The sequence below is a fragment of the Musca autumnalis genome, unplaced genomic scaffold (assembly GCF_047663935.1).
Source record: "Musca autumnalis isolate F117 unplaced genomic scaffold, ASM4766393v1 scaffold_2, whole genome shotgun sequence".
In the NCBI taxonomy this organism is placed as follows: Eukaryota; Metazoa; Arthropoda; class Insecta; order Diptera; family Muscidae; genus Musca; species Musca autumnalis.
In genome coordinates this window covers 150546-171649 of record NW_027411755.1, presented here as the reverse complement: position 1 = coordinate 171649, position 21104 = coordinate 150546, and the positions used below count along the sequence as shown (strand labels likewise).

At 34.8% G+C, this 21104-nt stretch overlaps 1 protein-coding gene and 1 long non-coding RNA gene across 9 annotated transcripts in view; one reads left to right on the top strand and one right to left on the bottom strand.

The window, feature by feature from the left end:
• sick (sickie) overlaps positions 1-21104 on the top strand; it is a 317157-nt gene that overhangs the window by 203453 nt on the left and 92600 nt on the right. The window contains exon 1 of one of the 8 annotated variants that reach the window (XM_073966464.1): positions 3585-10414. The exons of 6 other annotated variants lie outside the window; for them this stretch is intronic. The gene's annotated coding sequence lies outside the window, so the exon portion shown is untranslated. Of the gene's footprint in view, positions 1-3584; positions 10426-21104 lie in introns of those variants that run through there. One more of the 8 variants, XM_073966465.1, reaches the window with a different exon arrangement.
• Positions 1-21104, bottom strand: part of LOC141393480 (uncharacterized) — a 328761-nt gene that overhangs the window by 219555 nt on the left and 88102 nt on the right. The window contains exon 2 of the long non-coding RNA XR_012410110.1: positions 13210-13255. This is a non-coding gene — a long non-coding RNA (uncharacterized lncRNA). The remainder of the gene's footprint in view (positions 1-13209; positions 13256-21104) is intronic.

Sequence of the window (21104 nt, the reverse complement as noted above, 5' to 3'; positions counted from 1 at the left end):
TGTGGGCCTAGCATTGTTTAATCAGACAGTGCAAAAAACCGTAAAGAGCCTAATGGTGGCAAAAATCTTAACGAAATATTCGATAATCTCTAGAAATATTCGACCCAAACTTAAAAAATAGCAACTGACGAAATTCCTAGAAAAATGTCTACATGGCGTAATTAAAAGTGAACGCCTTGTTGTTCAAGAGATTAAACATTAACTCCGAATTTCCAGGAGGCGCAAGGGATGGTAAACAACTTGAAAGTTGTGAACGACATAGCAGAGCGAGGAATCGAGCCCATAACAGATTACAACCAATTAATTACGAAGGACGAACAACAAAAACAATGCGATCTCCAAGTAGTCAGCTGTACCCAGATAGCTCCAAAATCACATGATATCAGACACACGAATAAATTTAAATAAGAATAAAATGTAAAAGACATTTGTTTTCATTCCAAAAATTGATAAAAAAAAAGAAGAACATGTTTTTACAATACGAGGGCTGCACGAAAACTATGTGGCCTATGACAGTTTGTCATACGACCTTGTGTTGTGTTGTTACAGTGACTTGAAGAAATTACTTTGCAAAAAAATGGAATTTATTTGTGAACATTTTCGTCCGACCATTTTTCACAACTTTCGACGTGGTTAATCACGGCTTTGTATGCTGATAAAGTGCCATCCTACAGAACTATGAAAAAACTGGATTAATGAATTCAATCGTGATCGACACTAGCCAAAAACCCGAGGTCGTCAGGGTCGCCCAAAATGTGCCAGAAAAAAATTAAGCCGTGCGTGAACACCATATTATATACCGTGATCGCCATGTTATATACCGTGAGATAGAGGTATCGTTGGGGATTTCTTCCACTAACTAACATTTTATATTGCATGAACATCTGGCCGCAAAAATGGATTTTTCTGGTTAGATCCAGCAAAATTGGACAATCGCTCAAAAAGCGGCTGCAAAGAAATTGTGAATAAGAACGATCGTTGTGCTTCAAACAACGTTTATAAGATCATCACAGACGGCGAATCTTGGAACTATGCTTAGGAGCCCGAAACAAAACAGGAATCGACCGTTTAGGTCTTCGAAAGCGAGCCAAACTTCGGCAAAACTGACCGTGTGGCGACTATACGGCTTCAGAAATGTAGGGCGGTTAATTCTAAGTGGTACATTATAACTTGATTGTCAGAAGTCTCCTGAGAAATTCAAAAAACAAACAAGGGAAAAGGAACCTTTCTGTATCATGACAATGCGAGCTCTGACTCATCGATTCAAACCAGCGCCTGTTTGATCGGACAGAACGTGGAATTGATGGGTCATTCGCGGTACAGCCTTAACTGGGGATCCAATGACTTTATTTGATTCCAGCATTTCAAGAAAAAAGGGCGTGTAAACGATTTTCGTAGCCAGAAGATGCTGTAAAAGCTTTTAAAAACCATGTTTTGGAGGTGTCTAAATGGGAGTGGAAAAGGGGATTCAATATAATTGGTTTGAGCGCATGAAAAAACGTATAAATCATGCTGGAGACTACTTAAGAAAACAATAAAACTATTTTTGATGGTAAATATTCGCGTTTTCATTCTTAGGCCAGATGGTTATCGCTCAGCCCTCGTATACTCCATTTTCGCCCTAAGGCGTACCTATGCACGTTTTTCGGGACATTGACTTTATTATCTCGAATTCAGTACTACTTACATATTTTGTTTTTGAAAATGAACAGAATGACCTTTAATTTAATGCATAATACTGGCAAATAGATTTAAACGTTCCACAGATATGAGTCGCCGAAGTCGCCAAAAAAATCGAGATTTTCATAACTTCGAGGCCCCAGTAGCACGTGTTAACATATTCCAACTGTGCTCAAATTTTGGCAATATTAAAATCTTACAAAACTAAACAGTTTAGGCGGCACACCCCGCCTAAAAAATCCGACATCGATTTGTTCCCTATGAGTTAAAACCAGCCTAATGCAACAAATTAAAACAAAGAAAATATTGAATTTTACATAAAATGTTTGATATTTTATCAAATTTTATATTTTTGTATAGCTTTATAGCTAAATAATAAAACATTGGTATTACAATACCATATTTTTATACCATACACCACACTGTCGTAAGTGGTTGATGATTCATTCAACTTTAATTGACAATTTTACGATTTTTATGACGAATTTCGGCCAAAAACTGTTTGCATATTTTGCATATTTTTGGCATATTCTGCATATTTCTTCATATTCTGCATATTTTTTTCATATTTTGCATATTTTTTGCATGTTTTTGATATGATCCCAAATATCGAAAAATTTACCCTTAAAACGGATAAGAAATAAAAAAACATGCAAAAATCCGATGTCTACTCGTAATTATTACAAATTATCGAGTACACGGACACGTAATATGATAGTGTTGACCCCTAAATGCAACTTTTTAAAATAAAATGAATAAGTAATTGTGTTCGTTTGTCAAATCCTGCTTACAATTGCAATGAAAACTTGTTACGTCTTTGTATTTTATTTTGAAAATGTGGGGAAACCACAAATTTCCATATCAAAGAAATCAATTATCATAATTGTCGTCCTTCCCATCCAAAGAGAAAGTTCAACAAACAACCATCTTAGGCATGTAAAACGCTACCATGCTCAAATTCAAACATTGTTAAGGGTTTCCTCATGAAATTGAAATAAATTGAATTTGCATTTTGGCAAATTAAGGGAACGAAATAGCATTAGCAACAGATAAACAAACAGTAAACAAACAAGCAGACATACTGTAGAGTGCCTACGGCAAAAGAACATTTTTAACCACATGTAGCAGCCCATTTTACCAAACACAAGCAAGTCAACGGATTTGAAAACCCCCACAGGACAACAAACATCAAAGCTGAAGTTCTGGTCAATTTTGGGTTTGGAATCACACCCCGAAATACAATTTTGTGTGGGGGTTGTGGCGCGAAAATTGGCTACATTTACACTTTAGGACAGAAACGTTTTCCTATTTTTCTGCCTGTTGACATGGGCCTAAATTATTCAACAAAATGCTTTGAAATTAAAAACACGTCTCGCGCCTTAACCCATACTTTGGTACGGTGCGAACAGCAGGATTTCATAAGGCATGTTTCACTGGGATATATTTTATGTGGTTTTTAAGGGATGTCTGTCTATTCGTATCCACACTGTTATAAGCTTAATATTACAACTGCAAACATTTTTAATGTTTTTCGTATGCATTGGAATTCTGTGTGGCCGACATGAGACTAGTGTTTGTGTGTCGCTATGGCGCTATGTTTATGAAGTTTACAACTTCTGTTGCTCCAATAGCTCCATAACTCGGGACAAGGGTAGTTTTAAAGATGCCTTTGCATCAGACGTTCAGCTGGGGATATTGACTTGTGTGACTGAATGACATGAGATGAAATAAATACATTCATGTTTCCCCCCAAGCAACTGGTCTGTGTTGTGGCTCATAGAGGATGGGGGGATAATGGCTCCCCTTTTCTGCTTGACTAGCTGAAGTGGTAATAATGTGTACTTAAACGACTCTTAGACTTAAAATGTCTCATGTATTTCAAACAGCAGAAGGACTGAAAAATGTTCTTTTTCAAGCTTCTTAAGACGAAACGTTTGCTGAAACACATTTCATGTTTGAGTTGTTGTCATCAGCTGCGCTTAATGGCTCCCTTTTACCCCAACTCACGGAAACCCAGGAAAAAGAAAGCGTATCTAATATAATAAATCGTTAACTTGAACTCCTGAGCATTGTATTAGAAGTATAAGGGATTTAAGTTTATCCTAGAGATCAGTGCAAAGACAAAATTATGAAAAACATAAGGCAATATTTTGAGGTACAATTTAAGCCAGGGAACACGAGTAGTCAGAGAGAATGTTTCCGGACCTCCGTGAACATAAATTGTATTCAGGAGATAATAAATTCGTTTATAGAAACGTTGTTTTTCCAGACTTATGGAGTGCGACAACACTCGAAAAATCGGACTAGAGTATGTATAATAAATCGGGCCAATATCTCAAAGATTTGCCGAATAGTGCAACACCAAAACTCCTCGACCATTCGATAGAGTGAGATTTGCACATCAACACATTGTGTACATTCTGAAAAATGTCCGGATGTTCTTTCCCTCATTTCCTCAGAGAAAGTGACTGTCTCGTCTGGCTATAAAATTCTACTGACAGTGAATTTTGTCAGTATTGTTTACATTACATTTGATTCCATTTATTCCTCAGTCAATATTTTTGTTTACATTAACTGACGATACGGCCATATTTAACTGTCTGTCTATGCAAATAATACACGATTATTCTATTTTTATTGGTTTAACTGTCCAAAACTAAAACACATACACATGCATACAGACATGTGATGGCATAAAAAAGTCATAAATAAATCAAAATGAAATATGCTCGAAGCACCAAATGGTAAACGGAAATTAAAAGCACACAAAAACAAATTCAAACATCCCATATAGAGAAGAGAGCCCTAACGAAAGGCTTTCAGACTTTCAATGTGAGTTTCACTCGGAGCGTGGATGTTGCAAACGGAAAAGGCCTCGAATTCTATGGTCACTTTTTTAGTTTCAACTTTGCGTTTACATTCGAACGTCGAATAAATTTCGAAATAATTATAGGATTTAATTTTTGCCGGCAACCAGACGAAATGCGTAATGAGAAAAAGGATAAAAGCACTTATAAAATAATTAAGTCTCATTGTTGTTCTCTTTTGACTACCGAAGACAAAAGCCTGTTGCCAGTTACTAGAATGGCGGTGGTGGAAGTGTTGACGAGATGTTTTCAATTATCCTTAACAACCATATTTGAAGTTTGGCTAATTCTCGGGGGAGTTAATTATATGCGTACAAAGGTTCAGGCAGATAATTACCATTTGCCACTCAGGAGGGGCATAAACATTACATAGTAGACCTGAAATCTCAAACGTGCCTCTAAACAAACCATCACCGAGCGAATTCCATGAATATTAATTGGGCGGAGGCATTGTGCGTTCAGTTTTATGACCCTATGTGAGCACTTAAAGAATTCATTAAAACTCTGTATTCAGGCAATACGTAACTAATGTTATTTTTTAATTTTTATATTTCCACAAAAATTTTAACTATTAGATACTTACTTTCAAGACTCACCTCGTAGACGAGGCAGACGTACATACGGTAACAACAATCATTTACAAACGTCCGAAATATATATTCTATAAAATTTGTCGTTGAATGTTTTATTTTCATTCTTAATAAAGTTACAACAAACTCAATAATTTATTAAAAAACTTCTTCCATGATTGTTATCAAAGCTTTGTTTCCACAACGACCTGAAATATTTACAAATGAATCTAATGACATAGCAAAGGGGAAAGCGGAAGCAGGGAAGCTGTGGAATGATTCATTTGTGGTCCTTGAAATATGAAAGCCGTATCGACTGCATTGTCGATGATTGAGTGGTTTCTTGTGGCTTTGACAGTTGTAATAATGTTGTTAGTGGTTGTTAGTCTGTCCCAGCAAGCCCAGAAAAGGGATTTGGCAAGTTATTCAGAGTTCGAAATGAATTTGAAGGGGATTTTGTTGCACGAAATGAAACCTGAAGTTGAAAGAAGTAAAATTGCTTTTCGATGACTTTTTAAAGTTTTCTCTTAACGACATCAAATGAGTTGATTCCCCTCCTATTCATCTCCGACAAAATACGAAATTTGATAAACTCTCTTGGAATGAACAATAGACCACCGACCTAATGACAGCAGAAGCCGTCTTATTGAAGCATTTGTCTCGGTGAATATGTGAATGCGTAAAAAATTTTACACAATGACGATAATTGCGTGAGATTTATTGAAAAATTAAAAAGACATGAAATGCTATCCTCATTTCGAAGAAAGAAACGGAAGAAATGCTGGCTTGTATATCGTCTCTGTGGCCGGAAGGATGTTTCGCGCCATTGAGGGTTATTCGTGCTTCTGGTGGTAGTGTGAGTGGCACATGCTGCAGCATATCCGTTAAGGGCGTGTGTTACAGACCGAGTCACATATTGAAGTGCACCAAAGGCAAGACCTTTAATCACTTACTTTTTTTGTGAAAAATTGTCAATGGGCTGCAAAATGGTCTACGAAATGCCAAGGGACCACCAACGTATGAATTATGACAACATACACACGAATAAAGCAAGGCTACGAGTCGTGTTATGACCATGCTGCATTAAAAGGGTTTCGCAATTTTTATGCAAGTGATTATTGTTATTAAAATTGTTGTATGCTGCAAAAAGGATTGTCTGTTATTACGCCATGTTGTAGGTCTGGCAGACAATTTTGTGTGGGATGACAGGCAGAACAAATGTCTGATCCATTTTATAAAACAAGGAAGGAATGGTCATATTTGTAATGTTGAACACATCATAAACCAGCCGTTGTGCACAAACTTTATCTCTTTTGTAGAAAATTGAGAATTGTATAAAGACTCTAATGAAATGCGGGAACATTTGATGAGGCTTGAAGATACATTAGCCTAAAGTACAGATTATTTTAGTATGTTAACTAACACTTACGATTTTGCATTTAACTAGAAATACTAAGCTGAAGTTCCACACGTTTTCTATATTTATTTTGGGGAGACATAATCAATAAATGGGAAATTCGAAACTGAATCTTCGAACTTGCAACTTTCTTGTAAGCGATTCAATACCGCTTATAAAGACTGAACTCTCACTTTAAAAATACACAGCCTTCATATGAAAATAAACATTTTTTCTCCACAAATGAAAAGTCGTTCAAACTGCTTATCATATTTTACACGTTTCACCTAACAGATTGCAAAGAGTGAAATGCCAGCTTTCGGTAAATTTAGATTAACGTTTCAGCCTGTCTACATTGATCTAAAACTAGTTTAGAAAGAAAAGTCATTGCCACAAAAAGTGCAAAAATTCCCAAGGCTACAAAGCAAAAATAGCCTTAAAGACCAATCAAAAAACAAAAACATACTAACGAACAAGTTCTCGAGACTTCGTTTTTTGTTGGTTAGATTTCTATAAAAATACTGCTAATAATATTTGTCTACTACAGCAAATAAAACACACAAAAAAGACAATAAATTAAACTCCAAACATAAATTGAAGTTCAGTGAGACTGACGGCCGATAGAAGGACGGGCAATCATACATTCATATACACATTGTATATACAGTATGTATGAATAAATGTATTTACATTGTATGTAAGCCCAGTTCGGGGGATATATAAACAACTAATTGTAATTTTATTAATAACAAACCAACGGACAGACATCCAAAACGTTTAAAAGTGCCTGAGTGAAGTAGTACATCATAGAGCGGGAGCGTACCTCGTTGTTTTTAGTGTTGTAAACTTCAGACTTGATTGAGATTACGACGTATGACTTGGGTTAATAGAAATTAAAAGCAATGATTAAACGTTTTTTTTCTCTTGACACTGCCTTGTTTGCGTTGGGTTTGACAGCATGTGTTATGAAGATACTGAAGCCAAACTGTGTACGGTGAAGGAATCAAGAGCTATTGCTCAGTAAGTGGTGTCTGCAACCAATAAAACTATTGAAAATTAAGCAATTATCAATGGGCATTTATGGCTTTTTAATATTGTTTACAGACATTTAACAAGTAATAAATACCCATTAAAATATCTAATGAAAGGCAAACAACAAAGCCCTTAGATCTAGAAGTGAGAGAGGGAATAAACTACAGCAATCAAGTGTGAACTTATGTTTCATCCAAACGGAGCGGCAGCCCTAAGAAAAGTTTCTTTAACAAATCCGCAAGTGCAGTTAAGAGGCGTTAGAAGAGGTTTAACGCCGAAAACGAAGACCACCGTTGTTTTCATCAATTTAGAAGGAATTCCTTATAGAAGGTGTAATACAACTATAGAAAATTTAAAAGATGTACTTTTTTCCCTTTTGCTGGTTCGAAGATGACCAGACACATTTTTTCTCTTTTATTCCATCACGAATGATTAAATCCATCATTTCGTAAAAGAGATTCATCTCTCCAACGGGATCAACACAAGAATGATTTAAAGACAAAAAAGTATATGTTTCGTAGACACTTGACGAGCTAATAAACAACATCAACTTGAACATGACTCCACTAATAAATGTCATTCTAAATATAAACAATATTTTTGGAGTAATATAAACAAATCGAATAGGGCGAGTGTGGAAGCATGAGTTTATTGAACTAGAACATGTTCGTCCATTTGTCCCTCAGCTATTTATAGCAGTAGCGCTTGTTGCAACTGTTACCCCAACAGCCACTAATATTTAATAATGTCCATCATAAATGCATGTAAACGGATGGATTCAACATCTTCTGAGAGAGAATCCAAACGAATTTTGAAACACCATGTTTTCATACAAAACACAACATCAAACATGACGCTGAATAAAATGTTGTGAGAACTAAACACAGCTTCCAACTTACCACTAGTTGTTCCAGCTGTTTCATCGTTTGTTTTTATTTTTTTCACGTTCTGATGGATACGTACAAATTCATTCAGATATGTGTATTAGGATATACCGATTCTAAAAGCGGCTAAACTTAAAATTATTTGAAAAAAATAATAACAATCCTAGTGGCTAAAAAATAACTATATTGTTAGTTGTATATTGTTAGCTTGTTTTAAGGGACTGGGAAATCATCCGGTCATGCGAAAAATTAAAATTTTGATTTGAAAATGGTTGTGAAAATGCGAAAAATTGGTTAATTTTAACACGGATTAACTATGTAGAAAAGTAAACAACGTTTACACGTTTATATCTTATAACTATTCAAAAGCAGTAATTCCAAGCTTATTTAAATATTTTTTAATTAATCTTCGTTTTGTAGTGCATTCGAAACTTTCTAAAATTGCGAACCAAAAAAATTACATATAATCGTGATAAAAATTTAGGGCTTTTTGCAAAAAAAAAAAAAATAGTTGGTCGACTTATTTAAGACAAGATAAAATGTATAAATACGAAATTAACTCACGTAGGGCAACAATAATAACCAAAACTAATAACTACATGTAATGCATGTTGTCAAATAAATGTTTTTGAAATGTAATGAAGGTTCCAAAATACCCCATTATGACATTTTATGAATATTATTCTTTAACTAATTCTTATTAACTTATTAACTTTTATATATTAACTACTAACAAGGATCAATAATATTAGGAATGGAATATCCCTACTAAGGGTGTTACCATATGGACCAAGGGAGTACCCGATCCTTTTGGACGTAAACAGTGTCCTATAGGTCTCAAATGAAGCAAAATCTGGGAATTGATAAACCGGTAGCTTCTAATATTTCGGAATGGAATATACAAAAGAAATAAAACTTTTCGTTGGTTAATCATGAAAACCTCAGTTATCCTCACTCACTGCAAAATGGTTTTTTTTTTCTTATATTTACAATCTCTTTATAAATTTCACATTCAATACTTATTGATTTAATTTATAAAAAATATATAGAAACACGTTAATTCGTATCGGCTTAACCCAACGTCGTTGAATGGTTCTCTAGCATTGTGCCACGAAATATGCTAAGGGATATTGTTGTTGCTCGGTTACCAACTCCACCATGTGAAGTTGGAAACGTAGCTGCTATGGTGGTGCTTAGTTGTCGTGTGGCCTTTGAACGTTTCGCTTGTGGAACGACGGATAAAATAAAACAGGCAATGGAAATATCGTAGATTGTTCGACGTGAAAATATGTTCAATATTTACACAACCAAAATAACGTAGTGCGCAGTGTAAAGACAAAGTGCAAACATGTTTAAAAATTAATCATTTTATTTATTTTTTAACCAAACAAAACAATTGAGAATTTTAAAAACAAAGCATAACAATGCAAAACCAGTTTTCTATGAATACAATTAAAAATATTAAGAGTTTTTTTTATCAAATGTCAGTAGTTAAGAAGATTGCAAATTTGCATTGAACCACAGCAATTTTCAAAAGATTTGCAGCACTTCTAAGCACACTTCTTATCTTGTCTCTCTGGGATATAATGGATACAACAAAACAACAAATAAATAACCGGTTGCTAGATTTGAAAGCGACACAAAATTATTACCTGAAAAGAAAATTAATCGATGTGCAAAGATGTTCAAACGTTCATTGAAATTATGAAGAAGGCATAGGCATACTTATTACGCCTGTTGAGAAGAAGAAAAGAAAAAGAAATTCAAAAGTCTAAAGTGGAATGAATTGAAAATACAAAAATACAACAATGCACATGATTAACATTATGTGTAAAAGTGATACAAACGACAAATTTTAAATGCGCCAGCTCATAAATTAAGTTTGATTAACAAAAATCGAAGTTTAAGGAAAATTATTTAAATAATTCAGTGTTACAAGAATCAACAATAATTCAATGTGATATTTACAATAATTTCCATCTGAGGGTAAATGATTTGTGCGTGAAGTCAAATAATGCCTGGATAAATTCAATACTACAAAATATTTCATTGCATTTATTATATTAAAATAAAATATTCTTTAGTATCACTTATTGTCATAATTATTTCTCTGTATCGGTAAATAAAGTCGATTTTGTTCCCATTATAAACAATCTTATTGAAAAAAGAAACAACACAACGAACAAGTGAACCCACAATAAAAGAATATTTTTTAGATTAAAAACAGCAGACAAACAAAAGCCTTTTTTACATTTCATAGCTTTAACATTTAGCTCTAAAGCATTAAAACCAATTCAGTGTATATAGCTAACCAGTAGAGTGTGCATATTATCCTGTACGGACATGCTGCTGGTTACGGTGTACGTTTATTTTCATTAACCAAGCAATCCAACAACTAATGTCCTCTATGATAAGCTTTAATTTACGACCAGTAAAAGATTGGCGAACAAACAAAAGTTAAACAAGATAAGAAAATTCTGTTACAAATTAGTCACGTTTATAAATCGTTAATTTGGTTAATGTCGAATTACTACCCATTTTCTAATCTGCATTTTATCTCACATTAACATCTTTGGCTTTACATCTTCTTTATGTTCACCCCAACCGTTGATGTTTTCAACATGTACAGCCTTTTTAGCACAATTTTTTCTTTAACCAGTTCAGCCGTACTATAGCGCATGTCTTATTTAACCCGTTAATGTGTTCTAAATGTGGAAACCCAAATGATGACTTATCATTAAATTCTGGTTTTGATTGGATTAAAATTTCAAAACATAAATGGTAGATGTCAGCTTTAACCCTATCTAACATGAAACAATGTTAGAAATATCGCTGATATTACCAAAAAAGACCAAGAAGTCATTGTCAATATTAACAATTAGGTCAGTACACTTATCTATCAAACTTTATACAATATTTAAACGTACAAAATCGTGAATTATTAATTTCAACTTTTCACACACAAACAAACTTTACCTCTTAAATTAAACTGCAAATAGTTCAGTGACATATGTAAAAAAACATTCCCGGTTTCTCGAAACTGTGCTATACAACGTCAACTTTAGATCTCACTTCGTGAAGAAATAAATGTATGTAGAGGAGGTGAACGTTTGACATATCTTTAATTTACGGTTAGAGAGGTTAACACCTACAATGACCCTGAGGTTCATGATATCCCTCAAAGATTACAATTACAGAACAACTAACAATAGGAACATTTTTTGGTTTAACACAACAATGTTCCATTGTACAAAATCTAAATGGAAACCCACCCCAAAAACTTCAGCTGCGTTTTCAAATGCTACCAACGACATTTGAAGAGGATTTTCTTTTTTCATTCCTTCCCGCCGTTTTCAATAAAAATGTGTATGATTTACCTAGAACATGTACATTAGGGCTATCACTTTTTTACAACCTCATATCCCTGTATCGTATTTTGATGAGATTTTACCTTAGATTAGATAAAATCTTAATTGTAAGGTCATTCAATAAAAGATACCCTTCTGCACAAAATGGTTTTAAAATGTTTATTTATCTGCACAATGGACAATTTTTTTGAATTCACAGTAAGCAGATATATAAATGGAAACAAGCTTCAGAGCCACACAAAAATACAATTTGAAAGTGTTTTTCAATATTTCAATGGAATGAACGTTCTGCTCGTTATTATTAATAGGCAAAAGTTCATACAAACTTCGTTCAAACAATTTTATAATATGATGAATTGTAATATCCAACTCTGTAAAATAATGTAAATTTGGCATCATTGTATACTTAGTTCTTTGTTCCTTTTCTCATTGTCAAATAATTGTAAATGTCAAATATAAACTAATAAAATGCGACCACTTTTACTCACGGCCATCGAAGGAACCACATCTCCGCTCTGAAGGGAAGTAAAACTTTAAATTAAACCTTACTTGGTATCTTTTGTAGGTAATCAATAGTCATTTAGATGGGCTATTGTAGCAGCTTTTGGAGGTTGCGCGCCGACTCCCGCTAAGGCAATCAGCAGCATTTGGATGGCTGCTGTAGCAATCGTCCTATTAGGGGACATTGCGTGCCTGCCAAGGTTTGAAGGTTTTCACACCACAAAGTGCCCTGTCACTTCATTCAAAGGTCATAGCCCTAATGTACACATATGTCTGTTTATAAACTTCTATTCTCCAATTAAATTTATATGAAAAAAATAAAATTGAACAGCACTGAGGTACATTTGTCGAAAATTCTTATTTATTTGATATTTTGACAGATTGTCATTGACATTCTGGAACGAATGATTTTGATTTGGGATCATGTTACGAACAAGTCGTTGTTGTTCATACTTCAAATTATATCACAATTGGGGTGTGAAGATTAGATTTTTCAATCGAAAGTCATCATTGTTTATTGAAAAAATAAAACAAAAATTACAAAGTTGGGGATTTGTCTCATTGACAAATGTCAGAAATAGACAGGCATAAATGAATACTCTCATCTAAATGCCTTTGATGAAAACATTCCACAATTGGGCAACGAAGATACTCAAACATTGGCATATTTTTTTTTTAACCATACATACAATTAACTTAGATAAAGATAGTGGAATATTAATCCTACGCTCAAATACATATGTACATATATATCAAATGCATTCACTAATTAGAGAGTATTCAGTATTTTTCCTGAAAGATTTCTCTAAGAGATCTAATACTATAAAACTTACTAATAAAAAGGAAATACATAAAAATAATTATTGTTTTAGAATCTTTAACACTATTTAAGAAATTGAAAGATGTACTTACCAGCCAGTCTTTTCTATGGAAGCGTACAATAGGGATTGGTATTTACCTGCAAAGATATAAAAGAATATTTTTAACAATGTCAGAACTTATTTAAAGTCAGAAACATAAGTCAGTTTTGCTCATTAAAGCTTTGTTCCAGAACTAAAATGTTTTTACAATTCTTACCACTTTAACGAAAAAGCGTTCCCGTACACAAAAAAGTTGTAAAATGTTCACTTCTCTTTAAACAAAAATGACGCTCTCTTTAAAATCTTTTTACTCGAAGAATTTGAGCGCGTAAGAAATAGTAAAGTGGTTGCCGGCGTCTGATTGGCTTATACGCTGACTTTGACATTTGTTCCACTTTTTTACGTATTTTCCATTTTTCCGTTCCCGAACTGTTTCAAAAAACTTTTATGTGAGAATAATTTTTTTACAGTTCTCTCTTTTACGAATTTTACTATTAAAAAGTACGGGAACGAAGCTTAAGTAAGTTTTTGTCATTTAATACACCTAATACGTTCACGTTAAATGTTTGGTGATCGCACCTTTGACTTTTTTAACAAAATATCAACGTGTCTGCAAAGTCGAATCTATCATGTGTATAAAATGTCAAAAGCTGTTATATATGTATGTACCAACCCACTTGTGCCTGCAAGCACAGTCGATGGATTGACATTTTTCGACAGTTAAGTATAGTTTCCATCGCTCAAAACACACCCGTATATTCTCTAAGTGGGTGCTCACCTTCTTATTAAGAGCCTTGGAAATGTTCCCTTGGATTTTATGAAGAGACTATGCGCATAGACGAATAGCTGACCCGCGGCGCCAATACTTGTGCTCCTTAAGAAAACTTGCCACCAGTCTACAATTCTGTTAACTGAAACCCAAAGATTTCAGTTTGTACACTGAAAAGTCTTAGCAAAATTTAAGCTTATGTATAATTTTTCGTATTGAACCCTTCACAGACATAGTCTGTGCAGCAGCCAAGATCATGCCTTGTTGAGTTCTCTATTTTAAACGATTTGCAAAATTTGCCCTCTCATCTATAGGTAGTTAAATCAGTGAATCTATAAATATTTCTATAGAACGTGACAATTGTTATTCCATTGTTTGTATATACCGTTGCGTTATTGGAAAGTGAATTATATTTGACACAGCCAACTGCTAACAAGTATGATAAGTGACGACCACCACTACCATGAAATAATAACAAGCCACAACATAATTGTTTCCGTTTCCCTCAAAGTGTGGACCCCAACAACCCAAGGAACAACCAACCCAAAAACACAAACACTCAAAGTGCAATGATACGAGGAAGCCATCAATGATTTTTTATTCAAATTATTTTTAAGTATTTTGCGTTGCTCTGACAGGAAAATCGTTTAACGCGTACGTCTTTTGTGAAACATGATTCCCCCTTCCAGATTCTTACAAAAACAAGAACGGTTTCGAGTTATCGATAATGTTAATGCATAATAAGTAGAAGCTAAAAGAATGAGAACCGACCCATTATATTCATATCGAATCTATCCATAACGCCCAAAAGGTCGTTTGTTCTTCTTTTTTTCTATACAAAAACGTGACTAAACCACAATTTTCGTAAAAATCCTGCTTGACATCGTACTTTAGAGAAAGGCTATTCAGTGCAATTTGAAATGCACCATTACTTGAATGCCAAAAAAGACAAAGCCAGGACTAGGGTGTGCCGTCTGTTTCAAAGTTATTCGATAAAAAGCCCTTTGATAGTCATAATCTTTATTAAATGCTTTGAATGTAGAAAATAAGTGTGGGTTCATATGCCTTTACATGGGTTTTTTATTTTTGTGGTGGAAGATGATTTAAGACGAAAGGGACAAATTGAATTTCTTGTGAGAATCACTGAAGTTCTAGCCTGATGAATGAAGAGTGGTGGTGGGTGGATAATGAGGAAAACTACATGTTTGCATCGAAAGCAATGCGGAAATATATACATATGTTTGTGTGTACGTGATGCTCATGTTGGTCTTCAGATTTAATCTCTGAAATCATTTCGCAATTAAAATTCATGTCAATAGAACAATTCGCTAGAAATTTTATTTTTTGTTCAATATATTCAAAGCTCAATTTTATAGATTTGTACGTGGTTATATGAATTATTGAAACAGACTCCAGTAAAGTCTGAAGTGAAAATGGCAAATTACGTATTTTTTCAACCGTAACACCTAACGTTTTTTCTACAGCGCGATATTTACGGTATTTGACCCTACGTTTCCCTCGCAGTTTAATTTTGCGATATACCCCACGTTTTGTTTGGTCATATGCTCCAAACTAGACCAATTTAATGTCCAATGTAAAATAATCAGATTAGATATGTTTTGTCATTTGATTCAAGTGAATCCTCATTGCGTTGATGAGTATGATTGTCAATAGTCAAATTTAAAAAACACTCGATTCTCAATTTACATTATTTGCCACGTTGGAACCAAATTTAATACTCACAATTCGATATACAACAATAATTTTTGACCACTAGCATGAATGTGACTAGTGCTGGTTTGGCTAATAGCTATAATAATAATGCTAATCGTGTCCCTGACGTTTATGATTTTTATGCGTCATAAAATTAGCGAATTGTACTTTGTGTCGGGTGTCACAGGCATTCTGCTATTAGCAACGAACGAATGTCGGATGATTGCCACCGAGTGGCACATCGACTGATTGAACGGTTGAATGCCTCAGAACAGGAAATGTGCTGAGCAAATGCTGGCATGATGGCGTTAGATAACAACTTTAAAGAATTTAGCCATGCGAATGTGTATGAAATAACTCATTGTGCTATTAGCGACAAATAAAAAGCTATGGGTGGTGGAGCACACTTTTCGACATTCTGTCATCTACACTGTTGCCACCAGACCTCCAACACGCTCAACTTTACTGCTTGCTAAACAATGCAGACAGCATGTGTGGTGCTGTTATCTACGACTTAAAGCCCATCGATTTCTTGTTCCCTTTCCCCCCTTGCCAAATGCCAATAAATTTAAACATTTCGCTGGCGTAGCTTGTCCCAGACGTACTTAGACGACAACGAAACTATTTGTTATCGTCATAAATTGTGACAAATTTATGTTGTTAGGCATCACTTCTAACTCAAATAGACAGACGACTGGTAGGACAACTGCAGCAGCAACAACCATTGCAACAAGAATACAATTTATCTGTTTTTGATAGCACGGTGCATAACAATGAATTTTTAAATTATTTGCTTTGCAAAGATCGTTGAAGCAAGTGGAGCTAACCAGATACAAATACCTTCAGGCCTGGAATAGTTTTGATTTTAAATTCGAACGTACGCCTTGTGGGGGAAGGAAATTACAGGCGTCGGATTGACGCTCGACATAACTCTATCAAGTCTCATATGCAAGTGAACGATACAAAAATAATCGATATTATGTGTAGATTTTAGCCCACCTAGCGCCAAAATGATTTACTTTTTGTAATCGTTGTAAAGTTGCATGTGCTGATGCTTAATTTTGGGTCTTGATTGACAGTCAAAATCTTTTAATTGTGTGTGAACGTATTTGTGACAGTATTGCATGTTGGCATTCACTCAACGAACTCTTTTTTGCCGTCTTCTTTACCAATTTACTTTTAAAGAACAGTTGCCAATATTTTGTCTGCATTTTTTGTTTGGTATTCTACTGAAAGATTGTGGAATCCAAAGATAAAATTATGCATCATGAAGTAAAGAAGGAGAAGACTTGCATGCACAGCTGTCTCTGTTACATAGAGGAATATTTTAATGATGTTTCATTCATGGAGGTGGTGAAACAAGTACACTCGAAGACAAAAGTACAGACAGCTACATTATAGAAACAACCAGGTCGGCAATAAGTCTACATCTGCCAATAAACTTACTAGTTTTTACACTATTGTGTTATAACTGATCAAAATTTATTTATACAACCCATAGCTTAAATCATGGAATGGGTCGTCAATATGTTAACAATCCCCATAATACAGAACGTTTGGCGAATGAATACTTTTTTATAACTCTTCAATATAGCTTCAAAGTCAAAAGGTAAGTCCGGACGGACTCCCTGAAAGAAATTACGGAACATAAACCTACTATTCCATGTCAATACAGATTCTGAGGTGTATTTAGCCCACACATTTGTGCAATGAATGTAAACTTTTTAAGTTCAAACTTCACTAAACCAGCCTAAAGTTCCTGGAAACACCACACTCGTTTATTTATTTTTAATATACCTATGAGAGCTCTTTAGATTTTGAGATAATTGCTGATGCATGGAAAAGAAATGCCCCACTGTGATCCAGAATTGTGTCAATTGGACTATATTGAACCTAGTTCACTATCTGGATTACTGCATCCGTAATCGCATACACTTTCGAGTGGAATCTTGCGAGTTTTTGACCGCAACAAATTGCTTTCGAAATAATTATTTTGTGGCATAAACTGAACTTTAGTGGAAGATTTTATGATAAAACTAAACATACATACAAATGTCTTTTTCCAATAAAATGAGTAGGAAAAATAGACAAAACAGGTATTTTCTTAAAAATTAAAAAATATATTTTCCAATACCAGTATGCGATTTTTATATTTTTAAATACTAGAATTTATTTTGGGTCACCATTACTTTTAATTTTTCACAAATTTCTTTATTTTATACAATTTTCACGTTTTCTTTTCTTTTTACGAGAAACTTCCCAGCAGACCAATCGTACCGACATCTTAACGAAGTCGGAACAAAATTCGGACGATACGTCCGATGTCTGATCCGAAATCGTAACGATATCTTAACGAAAGTTGAGTTGTATGAAGTGGTTGACATAATTTCGGAACGAAATGTTGGAGCGACATCGTATCGATTTCATAACGAAATCTGAAGAAAATCCTTGGGAAATTCGGAAAGGAAATTTCTTTCCGACATTCGTTCCGATTTCGGAACAAAATCTGAACTATTTCCGCTCCGAAAAATCGTTTAGAAATCGGAACGAAATCTGAACGACGTTGCTTCCGAAATTGTTCAGAGGTGTCGGACATCCGACATTTGGTATGCTGGGTTGCCGCACAATAACTTGTTTGTTTGTATATTGTGTGTTTACCATATGTATGGAAAACCGTATGTATCGATAACTTTTTATACCCTCAGCCTTTAGGCTAAGGAGGGTATATACACTTTGATACGATGAAAATGTGCCTCATTGAAATAATGGTTTTAGACCCCAAGTATGTTTGGACGAAATGTGTTTCAGACAATTTGGAGTCGATCTAGCCATGTCCGTCCGTCTGTCTGTCTGTCTGTCCTGCTAGCTGGAGTGCACGATAACTCTCGAACGGATGAACCGATTCGCTTCAAATTTTGGCTTTTGTAATATTTGGCCCAAACTTAGTTTAAGTTCGAAGATGAGCTACATCGGCCTACTCCTTCCGGTACCTCCCCCAGTTCGAAAAAATTCGGAAAGTTTGTGCGCACGATAACTCTTGAAGGGAGTGACCGATTTGGTCCATACTTTGTATAGTGTAAACTTTCTACCAGAGTAATATGAGGTTCAAATATGGCCTCAATAGGTCCACTCCTTCGGGTACCTCCCACACAAAATTTCGGAAAAATTCAGTTTAGGGTCATCTATCGAATCGCTTTGGTTTTTGTTTTAGCAACTTGTATTCACTGCCCTCCAAACGACGGTTCAAGTTTCATCAGGGGCAAGTCCATACTTCCTGAGAAAATAGCATGGAAGTTGCAAAAAAAACCCTATGACACCGTGTAAGGTGGTTGGAGCTCACGATAACTCTCCAACGGATCAGCCGATTCGGTCCAAAATATGGTCTTAGTAATATTTTGTCCAAACATAGTTTAAGTTTGAAGATAAGTCTTATCGGCCCACTCCTTCAGGTGCCTCCCCACAAAAGTTCAAAAATTTTCGGAAAAATTGTTCGTACAGTAACTCTTGAAGGGAGTGGCCGCATTGGTCTATACTTTACACATCCTAATATATCTACCAGATATAGATCAGGTTCAAATATGGACTATATTTGTCCACTCAATCCGGTACCACCCACACAAAATTTCGGATAAGTTAACTTTAAGACCTGATATCGAATCACTTTGATTTTTGTTGAATCAACTTGAATTCGCTGCCTCATTTACGATGGTAAAAGTTTTTAATCTTTAATCCTAATCATCATTTTTGTCTGTTCAAACGCCTAAAATTTTTAAAACCCCCTAAATACATACGTATTTTGGGAACAAATTATTTCAATATACACAGGCTGAGGGTATATCTCTGTCGGCAGAGCTGACTGATACTTTTTTACTTGTTTTAAATAATTACGATCGTATTAGGGAATCGAACGATCGTATTTTGTCTTAGAACAAAAACTCACTCGATAGCGGATGCGAGAATTATACCCCTTATTCAATGTACACTGGTCGTTTGTATGAACAAACTGTGTATACTTAATATCTCACGTTAGTTTGTATGAATTTACTCATACGTTTTTGAACTAGGACAATGAACTAGGTCCTTCAATTGCCCGACTCTACTATGATCCCCTTCACTTTTGAAAAGGTTTGTAATTTTAAACTCCCATTAGTTTTATATCGAAAGCGATAACCACCCTGTTAGAAAGCTATTTATTGCAGTCTTTGAAATGTTTTAATTCTTCGATAAGGTTTAATGGGTAAATTTGTTATTTGTATGTTCTTTTAAATGATTTGGATAAAATGTTATGTGCTGCTAAACTGGAGTTTTCGTGAACCGTTACAATAATGACACGTGTGCGAACATCTATCTATTCGCCAAGATTGGGCCAAGCATTGCCCAAAGCAATTTAGTATATACATATATCGCTTCTAAACAGCATACTAAATTTCTTTTTGACTGATATTCATATAATTTACCCAATAACCTGCAAATTGCCCAGATATACAAAGGTTAATCAATTTGTCGTAAAATTAATGGATATTTTCAGTGGTTGGTGTACTAGACTAGATGTTGTCTAGCTGGTGACTTGTCTACTACCAACTCAAGGGTTGCAAATCTTTAGATATACACTGCATACGCTTGGGGGAAAAACAAATTTTATTTCTCGAATGCACACGTGTTTAGGTCGCACTGCAAGCAATGGAGCTTGGGGAATTTGCTAGTATGTTACGGCCGCAACATATATGAACTTAAATATATTTATATGTATACAACATGCAATAAATCTTGTTAAAAAAAAACAAAAAGAAATTGTTCTTGTGCTTTACTTCGAATTACTCCCATTTTAGTCATCGTAGTGCCATTTACTTCTGTACCATTTTTTGACACTGATCTGTTACTGCACTCGAGACAGCGTCAATAAGAACAATAACATACGAGGAAACTTTCTTTTAACGGTAATTCGCTAAAACTGTCAAACACTTTGACAAATTACTGATTAGCTGTGGCACATGAAACGTCCGCATGCTTTTTGTTTTGCGGAACCAATTCTTCGATAAGGCTTTTTTCTTTTGTTTTTGACCATCTTTTCCAAAATGCCGTTCAATTCAAACGGAAGTCTTTGCAGTCTTGTTACGCAGAAATGGAAAAAGAATGCTTTCCAGAAATTCTACCAAAGGGAATGCACAGCACAGTTAGTACCTGTTGGCGTGGTTGCCTTCCACTTAGTCACATTGGTATGCGAATACGCGTTTCATTCTTTTTTAAATCGCATGTCTTTAGAAGAATTTTTCTTACTGGCATTTGTTGCTCTTGTCGTTCGTTTTTGAGTTCCTCTACTGCCGTTGTCGCAGCACAGCTGTAATAAAATATGACTTTTGTTTTATTTATTTTCGGTCATAAATCTCCAACACAGCTAAAGGGATAACGCACGGGCGAAGTATGTATAACATCATATTATTCAAATGAAAAACACAGTTTTCGAG